Source organism: Syngnathus acus, chromosome 2 (assembly GCF_901709675.1).
Source record: "Syngnathus acus chromosome 2, fSynAcu1.2, whole genome shotgun sequence".
Taxonomy (NCBI): domain Eukaryota; kingdom Metazoa; phylum Chordata; class Actinopteri; order Syngnathiformes; family Syngnathidae; genus Syngnathus; species Syngnathus acus.
The window spans coordinates 556,738-578,118 of NC_051088.1; the positions used below are offsets into that span (position 1 = coordinate 556,738).

At 45.8% G+C, this 21,381-nt stretch overlaps 1 protein-coding gene and 2 long non-coding RNA genes across 7 annotated transcripts in view; 2 read left to right on the forward strand and 1 right to left on the reverse strand.

Moving 5' to 3' along the window:
- Nucleotides 1-21,381, forward strand: part of itpr3 (inositol 1,4,5-trisphosphate receptor, type 3) — a 312,780-nt gene that overhangs the window by 65,844 nt on the left and 225,555 nt on the right. The window lies entirely within an intron of this gene.
- Nucleotides 631-9,182, reverse strand: LOC119119515. Its single transcript, XR_005097309.1, has 3 exons — nucleotides 9,170-9,182; nucleotides 2,247-2,251; nucleotides 631-689 (listed from the first exon to the last, which is right to left on the reverse strand). It is a non-coding gene; the product is annotated as an uncharacterized LOC119119515 (long non-coding RNA).
- Nucleotides 12,143-17,238, forward strand: LOC119119546. Its single transcript, XR_005097340.1, has 3 exons — nucleotides 12,143-12,177; nucleotides 16,348-16,349; nucleotides 16,958-17,238. It is a non-coding gene; the product is annotated as an uncharacterized LOC119119546 (long non-coding RNA).

The window sequence follows — 21,381 nt, forward strand, 5'->3', positions numbered from 1 at the left end:
CCTCCTTTAAGTCTGTGGAGAGGACAAACTTCTATGATGTGTTCCATGGTTTGTTCCTCTTCACAAGCACACAGTGGGGTGGGGCTACTGCCCCATTTGTGAAGGCTGGCCAAGCAGGGGCCATGTCCAGTCCTGAAACGATTGAGTGTGGACCACTGTCTTCTTGGGAGGTTGGTGCCAGGGACCTATTGGTTGGGGTCTGGCACCAAGTGTTTGTTTGGGACCTCCTTGGACTCGCATTCCATTTTCCAAGCCAACTGGATGGTGAAGTCGGTTGGTGGGATGTTCTTCCAAATTGGTCATCTGGACGGTACTCGAACAGTGGGTGGGTTGTAGATGTCTGTATTGATTGGTAGATGGGGAGACTTTTTGATCTTTTACATTTAGTTTAGTTTAGTTTATTCGCGCAATATCCAAGACATACATGATACAACAAACAGTATTACACAGTCGGATGCGTGAAAGGTCACCCAAGCAAGCTATTTAAAGCTTTTAATAGGGGGCCCTAGCAGTAGACACACAATAAACATACAACAAGTAATAGATACTAGTCTCAGTATTCTGGTTACACTGGATTTGATGTGAAGTACATTAGCAATCGATAAATTAATAACAGGACACAGGTGTTCATGCGATTAATAATCAGCACATTAAACATACATTGATAGGAGTTGATTTTTTAGATTTGCCTTGAAGATGGATACGGATTGCAACATTTTTTAGTGTTTCGTCAATCTCATTCCAAATCTGTGGCCCTCTGCACACAATGCTAAAGCTTGTAGATTTTAGTTTCTGTTTTTTCCCAATGATTAGATTGCTATTCCTGGTGGTGTAGGTGTGGCTGGGAGTACAGATTGGGATGAGTTGACAGAGTTTATGGTTTCGTTTATGGACAGTCTGATACATGACGCAAGCATTCTGGAAATAGTTGTGTTCAACAAGCCTCAGAAGATTGTGTCGGTGGAAGATTGTTTTTGTGGGGGCGTTAAACTCAGACCATGTTATGGCACGTATGACCTTTTTCTGAAGTATCTCAAGCTTTTTTAAATGGGTTGGAAATGTGTTACACCATATAATATTGCAATATTTTAAATGAGGTTCAAACAAGGATTTTTGAAGCATCTTATGAGTGGCTGCTTCTCGCCGGATATTTCGGGGGGTATATTTGATAGGACAGGAAGCCAGGGGAGTGGTGTTGAGTGGACAGTCCCGGTTATGGTCCTCATGGTTGTGTTGAGCTGGGTGTCCACATGGTGTGTATGGGGGGACCTTGACCAGACAGGGGCACAATACTCAGCTGCAGAGTATGCAAGGGCCAGTGCTGAGGTGCGCAGTGTGGAGGCTGCTGCCCCCCATTTTACACCAGTGAAATTGCAGAGCAGGTTGTTCCTTGATTTAACTTTGGCTGCCGTCCCTTTTAGGTGTTCCTTGAAAGATAGGGTCCGGTCAAGGGTCACTCCAAGGTAGATTGGGTTGTCAAGTCAAGTCAAGTTTATTTGTATAGCCCTAAATCACAAGCAGTCTCAAAGGGCTTCACATAGACAACAATTGACAATTATTCTCAAAGCATCCCCTGATCTTAAGCTCCCAAAAGGGCAAGGAAAAACTCAAAAAACCCTGCCAGGGGAAAATGAGAAACCTTGAGAAGGGACCACAGATGGAAGGATCCCCCTTTCAGGATCACCAGGTTGAAATGGATGCAGAGAGGGCACAAATAATACATAATATGAAAATCAAAAAAAGTGGATGTAGGCGTGGTTCAGCTTGAGTCCACCCAGGTAGATGTTTAGTTCTCTGGCGGCTTTTGCATTATGGAGATGGAATACGCTGGATCCAGTTTTTGAACAAACTGTATGAAATGCCTTAAATTTACATGAGTTTCAAATTATTTTTGCCTCGTGAACATTTAAACAGGAGTTATAAGAAATGCAATTTTGTCTGTTATTATTAAAACTTAGAACAAGTGAATTTTGCTCTTGTTATTTACATTCTTACAGAAAGTAATAGTTTGTGTCATGTCTACAGGTTCATAACATCAACAGTATTAACATGGCCACTTCGTAGCTTGCTTTAGTAAAATTTACTTTTGACTCACAGCCCCGCGTGAAGAATCGCTTTTGTGATGCCAGTTCAGCTTGGAGCTGCTTCACTTTATCAGCGCGGTCACTCCCTGTTAGCTTGTTGTATGTGTTAGCATGTTTAGTCTGATAGTGTCTCTTTAGGTTGAAATCCTCAAACAAGACAACCGTCTCTTTACAAATTAGACAAACACAATTACCTTGATTTTCAGTGAAGAAGTATTGTAATTCCCATTTCTCTTGAAAGTGACGGCCCTCAATGTCTACTTTCCTCGTTTTCTTTGCAGTCACGATGGCAGAAATGAGCGGAGAGGGGTGGTGCAGCCACCCTTTGGTAATAGGAGGAATTAAAGTTTCAAGTTTCATGATTTTTTTATTCAGTTTGACAGTGCAGGCAGGCCATAAATAATAAATTATAAGACCGAAGCTGCGGGCCGTATGAAATTTGACAGGGGGCCGGATTTGGACATGCCTGGCATAGATGAATTTCCAGGATGGTGGTGGGTAGGTCATTTGTGTAGAGGTTGAACAATGTTGGAGCTAAAACTGAGCCTTGTAGCAGCCCGTTTGTCTGCCTTCTCCATGCACTCGTGTTCTGACCGAGGTGAACTCTGAACCTTCTGTTTGTCAGCAGAGTTTGTATTATTCCCGTTGCCCAGGCAGGGAGCGCTTTTGTGAGTTTGAATAGGAGGCCTTTGTGCAAGACAGTATCATAGGCGGCTGTGAGATCGAGAAACACAGCCCCTGTCTTCAGTCTGCTCTCGAAACCATTTTCGATGAAGGTGGATAGGGCCAGTACTTGTTCTCCTGTGCTGCGGTCCCTGCGGAAGCCTGCCTGATCCACACAAAGAAGTTCTTCTACTCCTGGCGAAATACGTTGTAGAATTAGTCGTTCCAAGATTTTGAAAGGAACACTGAGTAGGGAGATTGGGCGGTAGCTGGCTGGCAGTTTGTGGTCTTTGTCAGGTTTTGGTATGGCAATAAATTTTGCTGTCCGCCATTTCTTTGGGATCGAGTTTGTTTTTACAATCCTAGTGTAGAATTGTGTCAACCAGGTTTGGGCTCGGAGGCCAAGGTGTTTCATGAACTCTTGAGAGATGTTGTCATATCCTGCTGCCTTGCCACATTTTAGGCCCTGCAGGACTTTCTCCAGTTCAGCAACCTCAAAAGGCTCGGGAATTCTATCCTTTCTGAGCACTTGTTGGTGTTTGTATAGCTCAGATGAAACTGCTCTTCTGGTGGGTTTGTCTTGAGTTACTTTTGCAATGGCCAGTAGGTGGGATTGTGTTGGGTTCGTGTTGGTTTGGGTTTACACAAATAATTTCTCAGAGCCGAGAGTTGTCTTCAGTAGCCAACGACTTCGGCCAAAGGGCGCCCGAACCACACACACAGAATGTGTGGCCCGAACCACACCTTTATTACAGTCTGGCTGCCTTTTATTGAGTTCAAGTCGTCAACATCTTAATGGGTGGAGTTTACACAAATGCATAGCTTTGTACATCTCATGATGCACTCATGACTTTATTTAAACAAGGATGTTATTGTTTAAAGCGAGCAGTATGGACATCTCATGACTTTAGTTAAACAAGGATGTTGTTGTACAAACCAGGATGTTATTGTTTAAAGCGACTGATGACTCCAGCCATATGCTCCTGAGCCAGTCACACGCTCCAGAGTCGTGAACACAAGGTCAAACTGTCACACCAGCAAAGATCCTCCATACTTCCATAGAATCTAATGATAATATTTGACATATTTCCCAACAGGATGCAACTTGATTGAGTGTGACGGATGCTCAGTTTTGGCTGGGGGGCTTTTGTGCAGCTCCTAGACGGCGGTTGAGGCTCCAGCATTTCCTGCTAGAGTGTGTAAAATTCAGGTCAGCTACTGTCTCCACCCATTTCCTTCGCCGAGCTGTAGTTAGAGATTCAATGACATGGTCCGCTATCTCAGGGTCCTCTGATGTTTTGTCGGCTTGTAGGAGTGCGGCGCTTTCTTCGTCCAGGCATGGGACGTACAGGGGTTGGTAGCCTCGTGGGATGGCTGAGTGGGCAGCTTTGTAGATAGCGCTGCAGAAGCGGTTGTAGGCTTCATCTACAAACTGGATTCGGTTGAAGTTGGGAGATTGTGTAAAATGCAAATAAAAACAAAATACAATGATTTGAAAATCCTTTTCAACCTATATTCAATTGAATACACTACAAAGACAACATATTTTTGTACATAGTATATAGGTAGGTCACGTTTTTTTTAATCCCGATAATATGTTGTAATTGTGTCAACCGGATGTGAGTGAACGCTTGCACGACTTGCTGCCGCTGCTCTCCAGTCATTTTTTATGCTATTTTATGTCTGTACGGCGACCTTGAGTGCCTTGAAAGGCGCCTTATAAATAAAATGTATGATTATTATTATTATAATTATTATATTTAATGCTCAAACTCATAAACTTTATTTTATTTTTCAAACAATAATTAACTTAGAATTTCATGGCGGCAACACGTGCAGTAGAAGTTGGGAAAGGGCATGTTTACCACTTCGTTACATCACCTTTCCTTTTAATAACACTCAATAAACGTTTTCAGTTGTTCAACAGTCCGGGGTCTTCCCTGTCGTATTTTACGCTTCATAATGCGCCACACATTTTCAATGGGAGACAGGTCTGGACTGCAAGCGGGCCAGGGGAGAACCTGGACTCTTTTACTTTGAAGCCACGCTGTTGTAACACGTGCAGAATGTGGCTTGGCATTATCTTGCTGAAATAAGCAGCGGTGTCCATGAAAAAGACGTCGCTTGGATGGCAGCATATGTTGCTCCAAAATCTGTATGTACTTTTCATCATTTATGTTGCCTTCACAGAAATGTACCGTATTTTTCGGAGTATAAGTCGTGGTTTTTTTTCATAGTTTGGGGTGGGGGGGTGACTCAGGAGCGATTTATATGTGAAATTATTCACAAATTCTTACTTGATCACTTACTTACTAGTATAGTTGATCACTTCACATGTTATTTTCACTTTAAACCACATGAGGGCGCACTATGGCTGTGGAATAATTGGAGCCTCACTGACAATGAGTTCCATTCACTAACTTCCAGAGTCAGGAGATTTAATGATTTGAAATGGTATCATCTGAGAACGGCCTTCAAAATAAAGCACCCTACCTCAAATCAAAGCACGGCTGAATAACATAAATAACATGGAGAATTCTTAACACATACTGTAAATATCTTTTTAGAACAACTTTTATTATTATAACAATTTTAATAACAAGGTACAAGTGTACGTACTGTAAATATGTTTTTAGAACTGTTTTATTATTATAACGATTTTTCTATAACAAAGTATAACACTCTTAAATGTGGTTTTAGAACTATTATTATTATAACTTTTTTTTTAATAAAAAGGTACAAGTGTATGCACTGCAATTGTGTGGGCACTCCCTGCCTTCTGCTGAAGACTGGGCAACATTCGTATCATAATTCCTCAATTTAAAAGTTTTATTTTGAATCTTGTTTTTTTTTAATTTGGGGAAAAAAAATCTGCGATGTAGTGAAACTGCGATAAACGAACCGTGATGTCGCAAGGGATTACTGTAATCTGAACTGCAACTGACGTCAGCGGCGCGGCCCACACGGCGTTGTTTACATAAAGGACGAAGGATTCGATCGATTGATTTAATGACTTGGAGTGACTGAGATAGTTTGATAAAATTGTTGTTTATAATTATATGGGCCTGTAGAATAATTTGAACTGCAACTGACGACGAGTCCGACGTCAGCGGCGTGGCGCACACGCGGCGTTGTTTACATAAAGGACGAAGATTTCGATCGATGGATTTAATGATTTGGAGTGACACAGATGGTTTGATAATATTGTTGTTTATATAATAGCTATTTGATATATACTTTATATATCGTTATATGGGCCTGTGGAATAATGTGAACTGCAACCGACGTCAGCGGCGCAGCGCACATGCGGCGTTGTTTACATAAAGGACGAAGAATTTGATCGATGGATTTAATTATTTGGAGTGACACAGATGGTTTGATAAAGGTGTTATTTATGTTATAGTTATTTGGATAACTGTTAATGTTACGTCAGGCCCGTTCTCAGCTCCTCGTTTGTGTTTATGTCACGTTAGCATACTGTATCGTTTAGCCTGTTGTTGCTGGTTCATGTCTGTTCTTGGTGTTGGATTTTGTCAAATAAATTTCCCCCAAAATGCGACGTATACTCCGGTGCGACTTATATATGTTGTTTTTTCAGTTTATTGTGCATTTTATGGCTGCTGCGACTTATATTCCGGAGTGAGTTTTAGTCCGGAAAATACCGTAAGTCACCCATGCCATGGGAACTAATGCACCCCCATACCATCACAGATACTGGCTTTTGAACTTTGCGTTGATAACAGTCCGGATGGTCCGCTTCCTCTTTGGTCCGGAGGACACGACGTCCAGTGTTTCCAAAAACAATTTGAAAAATGGACTCATCAGACCACAAAACACTTTTCCATTGTGCATCAGTTCATTTTACATGAGCTCGGGCCCAGAGAACCCGGCGGTGTTTCTGGATGTTGTTCATAAACGGCTTTTGCTTTGCATGGTAGAGTTTTAACCCGCACTTACTAATGTAGTGACGAACTGTATTTACTGACAGTGGTTTTCTGAAGTTTTCCTGAGCCCATTTGGTGATATCCTTTACACACTCGTGTCGGTTTTTAAGGCAGTGCCGTCTGAGGGATCGAAGGTCACGGTCATTCAGTCTTGGTTTCCGGCCGTGGCGCTTACGTGCAGTGATTTCACCAGATCCTCTGAACCTTTTGATGATATTATGGACCATAGATATTGAAATCCCTAAATTCCTTGCGATTTTGCTTTGAGAAATGTTGTTCTTAAACTGTTCAACTATTTTCTCACGCAGTTGTGGACAAAGTGGTGAACCTCGCCTCATCCTTGCTTGTGAATGACTGAGCATGTTTGTGGAGGCTCCTTTTATACCCAATCATGGTACCCACCTGTTCCCAATTAGCCTGATCACATGTGGGATGTTCCAAATAGGTGTTTGATGAGCTTCTCTCAGCTTTCTCAGTATTTTTTGCCACCTTTCCCAACTTCTACTGGACGTGTTGCAGCCATGAAATTCTAAGTTAATTATTATTTGGCAAAAAACAATTAAGTTTATCAGTTTGAACATTAAATATGTTGTCTTTGTAGTGTATTCAAATGAATATGGGTTGAGAAGAATTTTCAAATCGTTGTATTTGGTTTTTATTTACATTTTACACAATTGCCCAACTTCAACCGAATCCGGTTTGTACAGTGGTGGTGTGGAGTGGGGTGGTGACAACACTCTTATCCAGAGTTTCACCGTATTTCTTCCAGTAGGCTTTGCGGAAGTTCCAATCCATCTTCCTTGGGCTGTTTATGACTGAGAGCTGTAGGCCAACATGTACGAGCAAGGGCCGTGTTGACTGTGTGGAAAGTCGTCAAGGATGAGGATCTGAGCAGGATAGGGCGTTCCATTCAAAGAGCTGACCCAACACAGGTCAGGAGAGTAGTCTTTCTTCGATCTGGCAGAGTGGAAGTGTCCTCTTTGTTTGGGATCGTGTATCAGAGCATGGTCATTTCTAGATGCCCAGTCTGAAAGTGCCTCTCCATCGCTATACGCTGCTGGGTATCCCCAGTCAGGGTGGTGGCTGTTGAAATCTCCCACGTAGGTGGCAGGGTGGGGTAGTGTAGGTAGAACCTGCAGATCCCAGTTGGCACTAGGGGGATTGTACACATTGATTGAGTGATTGATATCTTTATTTTGAACATCCAAAACAAAAAAAACCCCCAAAAAAAACACTCTAAAGTGCCCCATATAAGTCCATACAACAAACAAACAATTAATATTAATAATATTATATTATAATTAATAATAATAATAATAATACATAAGTAAATAAATCAATAAATAATGCTCGAAAAGGAGTAGGAGGAAGCATAGCTTTTTAGATTCCTACCCCTTTCTCACTTTATCCATTAAACCAACGATTCAACATACTATACTGTAATTCTACAACAGAACACAAGTAGACACACTTTCACACTTATTGTTCTGTTTCATTTTTACTTGTGCCCTTTGGCACTTTTAGCCTTTGTACCCGCTAAACAACATATTTTTGTACATTCTTTTAAACTGGTGGATATTTGGACTTTGCTTGAGTTCCATAGTTTGACCCCGGTTATAGTTATACAGAAACTTTTTAAGGTTGTTCTTATGTTTAAGATTTTGAAGTTGTGATTCCCCCTTAACTTATAACCTCCCTCCCGATTCCGAAATAAGTTTTGGATATTGTCTGGTCCCTCCGTGAGTCATCACCTTATCGTGGTGGAGGGGTTTGCGTGCCCCTATGATCCTAGGAGCCATGTTGTCTGGGGCTTCATGCCCCTGGTAGGGTCACCCATGGCAAACGGGTCCTAGGTGAGGGGCCAGACAAAGCACGGCTCACACTAGCCCCTTATGATGAACAACATAAATGGATCTCGTTTTCCCTCGCCCGGAAGCGGGTCACCGGGGCCCCCCTCTGGAGCCAGGCCTGGAGGCGGGGCTCGAAGGCGAGCGTCTGGTGGCCGGGCCTTCGTCCATGGGGCCCGGCCGGGCACAGCCTGAAAAGGAAACGTGGGTCCCCCTTCCCATGGGCTCACCACCTGTGGGAGGGGCCAAAGGGGTCGGGTGCAGTGTAAGCTGGGCGGCGGCCAAAGGCAGGGACCTTGGCGGTCTGATCATCGAACAGTCTCCAGGCTGTTAGGATCCTGAACTCTCTCCCCCTTTCTGCGTAGCGTCCTGTACTTTTGCGCTATGCTTACTGTCTGCTGTGTGCACACTTGCTCCGTTTTGCTCCTCTTATTTATTGTGTTATTTGTTTATTTATTATTTGTTCATCACTGTTATTATTTATTGTTTGTGCCTTCTTGTTTTTATTTTGTCGTTTGCTTGTATGTCTATCGTGTACTATGTCTCGTCACCGTGGGATAGTGGAAACGTAATTTCGGTTTCTTTGTGTGTCTTGGCATGTGAAGAGATTGACAATAAAGCTGACTTTGACGTTTGACTTTGACTTTGATCCCCGGCTGCAGAAGCTGGCTCTTGGGACATGGAATGTCACCTCTCTGGCTGGAAAGGAGCCCGAGCTGGTGTGCGAGGCAGAAAAGTTCAGACTAGATATAGTCGGACTTGCCTCCACGCACAGTTTGGGTTCCGGTACAAGCCCTCTCGAGAGGGGCTGGACTCTTCCACTCTGGAGTTGCCCACGGTGAGAGGCGTTGAGCAGGTGTGGGTATACTTATTGCCCCCCGGCTGGGCGCCTGCACATTGGGTTCACCCCGGTGAACGAGAGGGTAGCCTCCCTCCGCCTTCGGGTGGGGGGACGGATCCTGACTGTTGTTTGTGTCTATGCACCAAACGGCAGCTCAGAGTACCCACCCTTCTTGGAGTCCCTGGAGGAAGTGCTGGAGAGCGCTCCTTTTGGGGACTCCATCGTTCTACTGGGTGACTTCAATGCTCACGTGGGCAATGACAGTCAGACCTGGAAGGGCGTGATTGGGAGGAACGGCCCCCCCGATCTGAACCCGAGCGGTGTTCTATTATTGGACTTCTGTGCTCGACACGGATTTTCTATAATGAACACCATGTTCAAACATAAGGGTGTCCATGTGTGCACTTGGCACCAGGACACCCTAGGCCGCAGTTCGATGATCGACTTTGTAGTCGTGTCATCGGATTTGCGACCGCATGTTTTGGACACTCGGGCGAAGAGAGGGGCGGAGCTGTCAACTGATCACCACCTGGTGGTGGGTTGGCTCCGATTGTGGGGGAAGATGCCGGTCTGACCTGGCAGACCCAAACGCTCTGTGAGGGTCTGCTGGGAATGTCTGGCACAAATCCCCTGTCAGGAAGAGCTTCAACCCCCACCTCCAGCAGAGCTTTTCCCACGTCCCGGGGGAGGCGGGGGACATTGAGTCCGAGTGGACCTTGTTCCGCGCCTCTATTGTTGAGGCGGCCGACCGGAGCTGTGGCCGTAAGGTCATTGGTGCCTGTCGTGGCGGCAATCCCCGAACCCGCTGGTGGACACCGGCGGTAAGGGATGCCGTCAAGCTGAAGAAGGAGTCATATCGGGCCGTTTTGGCCTGCGGGACTCCGGAGGCAGCTGACAGGTACCGGATGGCCAAGCGGAACGCGGCTTCGGCGGTTGCTGAGGCAAAAACCCGGGCGTGGGAGGAGTTTGGCGAGGCCATGGAGAATGACTTCCCGACGGCTTCGAGGAAATTCTGGTCCACCATCCGGCGTCTCAGGAGGGGGAAGCAGTGCAACATCAACACTGTTTACAGTGGGGATGGCCTGCTGCTGACCTCGACTCGGGACGTCGTGTGTCGGTGGGGAGAATACTTCGAAGACCTCCTCAATTCCACCGACACGCCTTCCATTGTGGAAGCATGGCCTGGGGACTCTGAGGCGGACTCTCCAATCTCTGGGGTCGAAGTCACTGAGGTAGTTAAAAAACTCCTCGGTGGCAAGGCCACGGTGAGATCCGCCCGGAGTTCTTAAGGGCTCTGGATGTTGTGGGGCTGTCATGGCTGACACGCCTCTACAACACTGCGTGGACATCGGGGACAATGCCTCTGGATTGGCAGACTGGGGTGGTGGTTCCCCTCTTTAAGAAGGGGGACCGGAGGGTGTGTTCCAATTACAGGGGAATTACGATCCTCAGCCTCCCTGGTAAGGTCTATTCAGGGGTGCTGGAGAGGAGGGTCCGTCGGGAGGTCAAACCTCGGATTCAGGAGGAACAGTGTGGCTTTCGTCCAGGCCGTGGAACAGCACCCTCAGCAGGATCCTCGAGGGTGCATGGGAGTTCGCCCAACCAGTCCACATGTGTTTTGTGGACTTGGAGAAGGCGTTCGACCGTGTCCCTCGGGAGGTTCTGTGGGGGGTGCTTCGGGAGTACGGGGTACCGAGCCAACTGATAAGGGCGGTTCGGTCCCTGTATCACCGATGCCAGAGTTTGGTCCGCATTTCCGGCAGTAAGTCGGATTCGTTCCCAGTGAGGGTTGGACTCCGCCAAGGCTGCCCTTTGTCACCGATTCTGTTCATAATTTTTATGGACAGAATTTCTAGGCGCAGCCGAGGCGTTGAGGGGGTCCAGTTTGGGGACCTCAGCATCGCGTCTCTGCTTTTTGCAGACGACGTGGTGCTGTTGGCTTCTTCAGGCCGTGATCTCCAGCTCTCACTGGAGCGGTTCGCAGCCGAATGTGAAGCGGTCGGGATGAGAGTCAGCACCTCCAAATCCGAGTCCATGGTCCTCGATCGGAAAAGGGTGGAATTTCCTCTCCGGATCGGGGATGAGATCCTGCCCCAAGTGGAGGAGTTTAAGTATCTTGGGGTCTTGTTCACGAGTGAGGGGAGGATGGAGCGCGAGATCGACAGGCGGATCGGTGCAGCGTCGGCAGTAATGCGGACTTGGTATCGGTCCGTCGTGGTAAAGAGAGAGCTGAGCCAAAAGGCAAAGCTCTCAATTTACCGGTCGATTTACACTCCTACCCTCACCTATGGTCACGAGCTATGGGTCATGACCGAAAGAATGAGATCCCGGATACAAGCGGCCGAAATGAGTTTTCTCCGCAGGATGTCCGGGCTCTCCCTTAGAGATAGGGTGAGAAGCTCGGTCATCCGGGAGAGACTCGGAGTAGAGTCGCTACTCCTCCACGTTGAGAGGAGCCAGATGAGGTGGCTCGGGCATCTCATCAGGATGCCTCCAGGACGCCTCCCTGGGGAGGTGTTCCGGGCATGTCCCACCGGTAGGAGACCCCGGGGACGACCCAGGACGCGCTGGAGAGACTATGTCTCTCGGCTGGCCTGGGAACGCCTTGGGATCCCCCGGGATGAGCTGGATGAAGTGGCTGGGGAGAGGGAAGTCTGGGAGTCCCTCCTGAAGCTGCTGCCCCCGCGACCCGACCCCGGATAAGCGGAAGAAGATGGATGGATGGATGGATGGATATTGTCTGGTAGTTGTTTTGCTTTTGCCCTTTACATGATGATTGCTGTTTGATAAGATACTATGTCAGTGAATTTCAAAAGTTTGGATTGTATGAAAAGTGGATTTGTGTGTTCCAAGTAGTTGACTTTATGAATAGTCCTTATTGCTCTTTTCTGCAGAATGATAAGTGGCTGTAGTGAAGTTTTATAAGTATTCCCCCAAACCTCAGCACAGTAATTCAAATAGGGCAAGACAAGAGAACAATAAAGTGTACGAAGTGAATGATAATCCAGTAATTCTTTTGCTTTGTATATGACTGCCATGCTTCTTGAAATTTTAGACTTTACGTTTTTGATGTGTGGCTTCCAACTCAGCCTGTCATCTATTATAACCCCAAGAAATTTGTTTTCCTGCACCCTTTCAATTTCAGTCCCATCTATTTCTATTCGTATCTTTATGTTCGCTTTGCCAAATACCATAAACTTGGTCTTACTTACATTTAATGATAATTTGTTCCAGTCGAACCACATTTTTATTTTTTTCATTTCCTCATTCAACACTTGTTGGATGTTATCACCTGAACAAAAGATATTTGTGTCATCTGCAAAATTGACGAGTTTTAGTTCTTTAGAGACTTTGCACATGTCATTTATATACAAATAAATAATTTAGGGCCTAAAACTGACCCTTGTGGAACACCACAAGCTATTTCCAAATATCCAGAACAGTGATTACCCAACTTTACATACTGTTGCCGTTCTCGCAGATAATCCTTTATCCACTCTAATACTAATACCCTTATCCCATATTTTTCTAATTTATTGAATAGTATATTATGATTAATTGTGTCAAAAGGTTTTTTGAGGTCAATGAAAACTCCTACTGCATGTCGTTTGTTGTCTATTGCATCTGTGATTTCCTCGATTGATTCCATTAATGCCTGTGCTGTTGATCTGTTTACTCTAAAACCATATTGGTTCTCTGCAAATAATTTATGTTTTTCCAAAAATCCATCCATTCTACTGTTAAAAAGCTTTTCCAATATTTTTGAGAGTTGTGGCAATATTGAGATAGGTCTGTAGTTTGTAAAGTTTTGTTTGCTCCCAGTTTTATAAAGAGGAATGACCTTAGCAATTTTCATCTTCTTTGGGAATGTACCAGTTAAAAATGACAAGTTACAGATGTACACAAGTGGCTTTGAAACCCCCTCAATGATTTGCTTAACTCCGTGAGTCGTCACCTTATCGTGGTGGAGGGGTTTGCGTGCCCCTATGATCCTAGGAGCCATGTTGTCTGGGGCTTCATGCCCCTGGTAGGGTCACCCATGGCAAACGGGTCCTAGGTGAGGGGCCAGACAAAGCACGGCTCATCAGCCCCCTTATGATGAAAAAAATTAATGGATCACGTTTTCCCTCGCCCGGACGCGGGTCACCGGGGCCCCCCTCTGGAGCCAGGCCTGGAGGCGGGGCTCGAAGGCGAGCGTCTGGTGGCCGGGCCTTCGCCCATGGGGCCCGGCCGGGCTCAGCCCGAAAAGGAAACGTGGGTCCCCCTTCCCATGGGCTCACCACCCGTGGGAGGGGCCAAAGGGGTCGGGTGCATTGCAAGCTGGGCGGCGGCCAAAGGCAGGGACCTTGGCGGTCTGATCCCCGGCTGCAGAAGCTGGCTCTTGGGACATGGAATGTCACCTCTCTGGCTGGAAAGGAGCCCGAGCTGGTGTGCGAGGCAGAAAAGTTCAGACTAGATATAGTCGGACTTGCCTCCACGCACAGTTTGGGTTCCGGTACAAGCCCTCTCGAGAGGGGCTGGACTCTCTTCCACTCTGGAGTTGCCCACGGTGAGAGGCGTCGAGCAGGTGTGGGTATACTTATTGCCCCCCGGCTGGGCGCCTGCACATTGGGGTTCACCCCGGTGAACGAGAGGGTAGCCTCCCTCCGCCTTCGGGTGGGGGGACGGGTCCTGACTGTTGTTTGTGTCTATGCACCAAACGGCAGCTCAGAGTACCCACCCTTCTTGGAGTCCCTGGAGGAAGTGCTGGAGAGCGGTCCTTCTGGGGACTCCGTCGTTCTACTGGGTGACTTCAATGCTCACGTGGGCAATGACAGTGAGACCTGGAAGGGCGTGATTGGGAGGAACGGCCCCCCCGATCTGAACCCGAGCGGTGTTCTATTGTTGGACTTCTGTGCTCGACACGGATTTTCAATAATGAACACCATGTTCAAACATAAGGGTGTCCATGTGTGCACTTGGCACCAGGACACCCTAGGCCGCAGTTCGATGATCGACTTTGTAGTCGTGTCATCGGATTTGCGGCCGCATGTTTTGGACACTCGGGCGAAGAGAGGGGCGGAGCTGTCAACTGATCACCACCTGGTGGTGGGTTGGCTCCGATGGTGGGGGAAGATGCCGGTCCGACCTGGCAGACCCAAACGTACTGTGAGGGTCTGCTGGGAACGTCTGGCGGAATCCCCTGTCAGGAAGAGCTTCAACTCCCACCTCCGGCAGAGCTTTTCCCACGTCCCGGGGGAGGCGGGGGACATTGAGTCCGAGTGGACCTTGTTCCGCGCCTCCATTGTTGAGGCGGCCGACCGGAGCTGTGGCCGTAAGGTCATTGGTGCCTGTCGTGGCGGCAATCCCCGAACCCGCTGGTGGACACCGGCGGTAAGGGATGCCGTCAAGCTGAAGAAGGAGTCCTATCGGGCCGTTTTGGCCTGCGGGACTCCGGAGGCAGCTGACAGGTACCGGATGGCCAAGCGGAACGCGGCTTCGGCGGTTGCTGAGGCAAAAACCCGGGCGTGGGAGGAGTTCGGCGAGGCCATGGAGAATGACTTCCGGACGGCTTCGAGGAAATTCTGGTCCACCATCCGGCGTCTCAGGAGGGGGAAGCAGTGCAACGTCAACACTGTTTACAGTGGAGATGGCGTGCTGCTGACCTCGACTCGGGACGTCGTGTGTCGGTGGGGAGAATACTTCGAAGACCTCCTCAATTCCACCGACACGCCTTCCATTGTGGAAGCAGGGCCTGGGGACTCTGAGGCGGACTCTCCAATCTCTGGGGTTGAAGTCACTGTGGTAGTTAAAAAACTCCTCGGTGGCAAGGCCCCGGGGGTAGATGAGATCCGCCCGGATTTCTTAAGGGCTCTGGATGTTGTGGGGCTGTCATGGCTGACACGTCTCTACAGCATCGCGTGGACATCGGGGACAGTGCCTCTGGATTGGCAGACTGGGGTGGTGGTTCCCCTCTTTAAGAAGGGGGACCGGAGGGTGTGTTCCAATTACAGGGGAATTACACTCCTCAGCCTCCCTGGTAAGGTCTATTCAGGGGTGCTGGAGAGGAGGGTCCGTCGGGAGGTCGAACCTCGGATTCAGGAGGAACAGTGTGGCTTTCGTCCTGGCCGTGGAACAGTCGACCAGCTCTTCACCCTCAACAGGATCCTCGAGGGTGCATGGGAGTTCGCCCAACCAGTCCACATGTGTTTTGTGGACTTGGAGAAGGCGTTCGACCGTGTCCCTCGGGAGGTTCTGTGGGGGGTGCTTCGGGAGTACGGGGTACCGAGCCAACTGATAAGGGCGGTTCGGTCCCTGTATCACCGATGCCAGAGTGTGGTCCGCATTTCCGGCAGTAAGTCGGATTCGTTCCCAGTGAGGGTTGGACTCCGCCAAGGCTGCCCTTTGTCACCGATTCTGTTCATAATTTTTATGGACAGAATTTCTAGGCGCAGCCGAGGCGTTGAGGGTGTCCGGTTTGGGGACCTCAGCATCGCGTCTCTGCTTTTTGCAGACGACGTTGTGCTGTTGGCTTCTTCAGGCCGTGATCTCCAGCTCTCGCTGGAGCGGTTCGCAGCCGAGTGTGAAGCGGTCGGGATGAGGGTCAGCACCTCCAAATCCGAGTCCATGGTCCTCGATCGGAAAAGGGTGGAATGCCCTCTCCGGATCGGGGATGAGATCCTGCCCCAAGTGGAGGAGTTTAAGTATCTTGGGGTCTTGTTCACGAGTGAGGGGAGGATGGAGCGCGAGATCGACAGGCGGATCGGTGCAGCGTCGGCAGTAATGCGGACTCTGTACCGGTCCGTCGTGGTGAAGAGAGAGCTGAGCCAAAAGGCAAAGCTCTCAATTTACCGGTCGATTTACGCTCCTACCCTCACCTATGGTCACGAGCTATGGGTCGTGACCGAAAGAACGAGATCCCGGATACAAGCGGCCGAAATGAGTTTTCTCCGCAGGATGTCCGGGCTCTCTCTTAGAGATAGGGTGAGAAGTTCGGTCATCCGGGAGAGACTCGGAGTAGAGTCGCTACTCCTCCACGTTGAGAGGAGCCAGATGAGGTGGCTCGGGCATCTCATCAGGATGCCTCCTGGACGCCTCCCTGGGGAGGTGTTCCGGGCATGTCCCACCGGTAGGAGACCCCGGGGACGACCCAGGACGCGCTGGAGAGACTATGTCTCTCGGCTGGCCTGGGAACGCCTTGGGATCCCCCGGGATGAGCTAGATGACGTGGCTGGGGAGAGGGAAGTCTGGGAGTCCCTCCTGAAGCTGCTGCCCCCGCGACCCGACCCCGGATAAGCGGAAGAAGATGGATGGATGGATGGATTTGCTTAACTAACATCATTTCAATCCCATTGCAGTCGGTAGATGTTTTATTTTTGCATGGTTTTACAATGTTAATGATTTCATTTTGATCAACTGCCTTCAAAAACATTGAGTGAGGATTCCTTTCTATTAATCTATCTCTGTTGCCTACATCTGGCGCTGGAATCGGTATGTTTTTTGCTATTTGAGGCCCAACATTTACAAAGAACTGATTAAAACTGTTTGCCACTTCTTCCATATTATAATTTTCAGTATCATTTATAACGAAATATTTAGGTAATTTGTGTTGTTCGGTACCTTCTCTAATAATGTGGTTTAGGAGAGTCCATATCCCCTTAATATTATTTTTGTTATCCTCTAATTTATTCTTATAATATTCTTTCTTACTTAATCTTATAATATTAGTTAATTTATTCTTATAGCTCTTATATTTATCTTCAGCGCCTTCTGTTATCTGTTTTATGAAGTTCCTATAGAGTAAATTTTTCTTTTTACAGGCATTTCTTAAGCCTTTCGTCAACCATGGACTGTTCTTATATTTAGTTTTTTTATTATATTCCTTGATTGGACAATGCTTATTATATAATGAAGTGAATACAGTCATCAATTTAAGGTATGCATTATTTACATCTTTTTCTTTATATATTGCATCCCAGTTCTGTCCCATTAATTCATGTTTTAGAGTAGCAATTGTCTCATCTGCCCTAATTCTTCTTTGTTGTTTATACACCCCAATTTCAGATTTGAAATTATTGTCATATACTGTAAACACTGGAAGGTGGTCAGTAATATCAGTAATTAATAACCCGCTTGTTGTCCTGTTTTCTATTATATTGGTGAATATGTTATCTATCAGAGTAGCACTCTGTGATGTTACTCTCGTGGGTCTAGTGATTGTAGGAAAGAGACTCAGGTTATGCATTAAATTTAAAAAATCATCAATATTTTGTTGCTTATTTGGATTTAATAGATCAATGTTATAATCCCCGCAAATAAAAATATTTTTGTTGCCTTTTTGTATAATCACTCTTTCTATCCATTCTGGGAATGTCTCAATGCTAGAACCAGGAGCTCTATAGACACAGTTTATAATAATGTCTTTTTTCTTTTCAACACAAATCTGTATCGTGAGACATTCAAGAAGATTGTCCACCATCTGTGTCATAGCCTCTACAATCTTGAATTTCATATTCAAATCAACATAGATTGCAACACCACCCCCACCTTTACTCTGTCTGTTGTTGTATATGAATTCATAGCCTTCCATCTCAAAGTGCATTCCCTTCTCAGTCGTAATCCAGGTCTCAGAAATAGTTATTATATTAAATGGTTGTTTGAATGTGTTTAAGTAATCCCGAATGCTCCTAGAATTTTTATATAGACTCCGGCTATTGAAATGGATAATAGATAGCTTATCTTTTGTTAAGATGTCAGTATTGTACTGATCATTGCTGTAATAATATGTTGTTTGTGGTGGAGAAGAAATTATTGTCTGGGTCGATGTCCTGATCTATGTCCAGAGTGCTGCTTTCACTGTAATCAAACGTTAGTTGGAGTTGTTCATGTTCTTGTATCCACTGTGTTACATGTCCATTGTTGCTTGATGTAGGTTGAGTAGTGTCCCTGAGCATTATGTTTGTGTTTTGTGTTGTTACCTCCATTCAGTTCCAAGTCCACTCCAGTTGATTTTCTATTGAGGATACTTATTCGAGCTTTTCCAGTTCCTCAATACTCCTCACCATCAGTATCTTGGCCTCTTCTGGTGATCCATTAAGCTTGATGTATATCTTGCAATTTCTGGTCCATGTACTCTGTATTTTTTTCATTCTTCTCAAGTGACGTGCTTTCTTTGCAATATCCGCATTGGTCTTTGTCAAATGTTCATTTATGTAGATGGCTGTACCTTTGAGCAACTTACCCTGCTTTAGAAGTGCAACTTTGTGCTTCCTGTTGGCAAATTTCAGAATGACTGCAGGCTTGTCGTTACTGTTTCTTCTGGGCATGCTTCAACCTGGTTGGAGTCCATAGTTATTCCTTTAGTTTGCAGAAACTCAGCTACCTGTTGCTCGGCTGAGCTTGCATGTTGCTCACAGCCATCGTGACTTGCCGTCACTGCCCTTGCATAAGATATAGGTTTAATTGCTATTCCCGTGATGACAATGTCATTTATTCTTGTATATTGCTCGATGTCCACTACCCGAGTTTCAAGGTAGGCAAGCCGCTTGTCCTTCTCAGCATTGAGCCTCTTTACCTCTTCCACCAGTGCCAAGATGTTTTTCTGCTGCATCCTTACAGCAGAAACTTCTTCCAAAAGGAAGTCAAGTGACCTTTTTATGTCCTCAACCTCCTCCGTGGACATGGTTAGGTTTTGTTTCGGCCCCATATTGCTCACGTTGGTCGCAGCTCTCTTTGACAGCTCAATCAGCTGTTCCCCGGTAAATCAGCTGTTAGCAGTCTGCTAACAAACTCGCGGGTTCACGATCTGCTTAGATCGGTTACGTTTTCTTGATTTGGGTTATTTTCCAGTCCTTCATGTGCAGGCGTGAGAATGAGTTTTAACATAAGAACACAGCCCAAACTTGGTGTAAAAGAATATCAGATCCAAGAACTTCACAGTGCGTCGCGCTTCCGTGCAGACGGCGTACTTTTACATTGACAATATTGAAACCATCGATAGTTATGGTGTCAGAGAAATGTGCTGTTGTCAAGTGGTTTGCTTCAACTATGTCAGAGCGCACATAGGTGGCCCGTCCATGTTTGGCATGTGGGGTGTAGCACAGGAGGTCAAAGCCTTTGATGGTGAAGCGGCCTGCTTCCTATGTGCCAATGTGAGTCTCTTGGAGGCAGATAACGTCAATCGAGTGTTGGAAGGCGAGGACTTGGCTGCAGAAAGGCCTTCGACATTTAGTTGTAGTATTCGAAGGGCAGGTCCCACCGCGAGGTGCTCTTGAGGCTGTTTGCTGTCGGCTTTGGGACTGTGACTAGGATTCTTTGACTTGGCTCTCAGGCGTCGTCTATTGGAATTTAGTCTGCTGGTGGGATCATTTGCTTCCCTGGGCAAGCCCGGGTACTGACAGGGGGCGCGACGAGAAAGCTGATCCATTGTGCTTAGTATTATTGTGTAACCTTAGCTATAACATCAATGTTACAAAACTCACCGAAGTCATGCTCCAGCTAATTTCATACCCTGTGCATAACCCAGCCACTCCTCTTGCAGGTTTCTCATTGTTGAAGTTCCCTATTTTGTCTGTTCTATATTTTTAAGCCACAGACATAATCATGAAACCTTTTCATAGTCGTTCATTAATATTTGTTTTCAAGTTTTGTTTCCCACTGAAATTATAACCTCCCTCTCTTTAAAAATATAGTATGTACATTATCTGGTAGTAAATTGTGTAGCATCATCAATTAATTGTGCAGTTTTATATTTCAAAAGACATGCATTTTTTAGATTCTGCATTGTGTGAAGAAATCTTACATTGTGCATTATTCTCATTGCCTATTTTTACAGTATGTATAGTGGTAGTAATGCCGTTTTTGTGTTTCCCCAGACCTCTGAACATTAATTCAAGGATGGTAACAGTAGCAAACAGTACACAATGTGGAGTCATTTCTGGTTAAGTGCATGTTTTGCTTTAGCCAGGATTGAAATGTTCCTTGAAAATTTTGATTGAATATGTTGTGTGTGTAATTTCCAGAAAATTGTGTTGTCTATTACACCCCAAAAATATTGTTTACTCTCCCTATATTTATGCCCTCTGTTGATATACATAGTTATTTTTATTGCTTGATTTAACATGCCCAAATAAGATTAACATTGTCTTCTTCAAATTTATTGCTTGCTTGTTTTCATCTGCAAACAGCAGAAACTTGAATATTTGGGACATTTTACATAAATCAATATACAGGACGAATAATTTTGGCCCCAGCATTTTGAATAATATTCTCCCAGATTCACAAACTGTTGCCTTTTTGTTAACTACTTATCCATTATTGTGTTTAATGACACATTCAACAAGACCGATTCACATCGTTCACATTTGAAATCCTAAACAGCTCATTCAACTCAAATGCGAAAAGTGGTTCTGGTTCACTAGAAATTCAAAATTTTCACATTTAAAATTCCCACAAAAAAAATGTTCATCCATTCTCATTTGAAAAATAACAAACTCATGGTGTTTTGATCCCAAAGTGTTGGACGTTGCCCCTTTGAATACTTCAGAATTTAAGCTTGAGTTTCTCAGGGACACGTTGTCAGAACGACATGTTTTTTTTTACGTTCTCCTGCACTCTCTGCCCTGCTCTGGGTTGTTACTTAATATTTAACTAATGCACTGAAAAAAATAACAAATTTTGATTAGGGCCTGAGCAGTTGTTTTGTTTTTGCATGATTTATTTTTTTTTCTCAGATTACATTTTGACACCCTAAACATGCTCAAAAACTCACCAAACCTTGCACACGCCGGTCCTGGTGAAATTTTATATATATTAATGCTGTCATAAACGATGACAACAGATCATCACTCTGTAGTGCTACCGAGAGTGGAAAAATAAAAAACACAGTTTGACAAAAAACTACGAAAATTTCACATACAAATCATCAATATGTTAATAGATTATGGTCTGATTTGTAAAAATCTGAAAAAAAAAATAGCTCAGTGGCGCCACCTACAAAGCTTCTGGTTGTACGTGATCCAGAA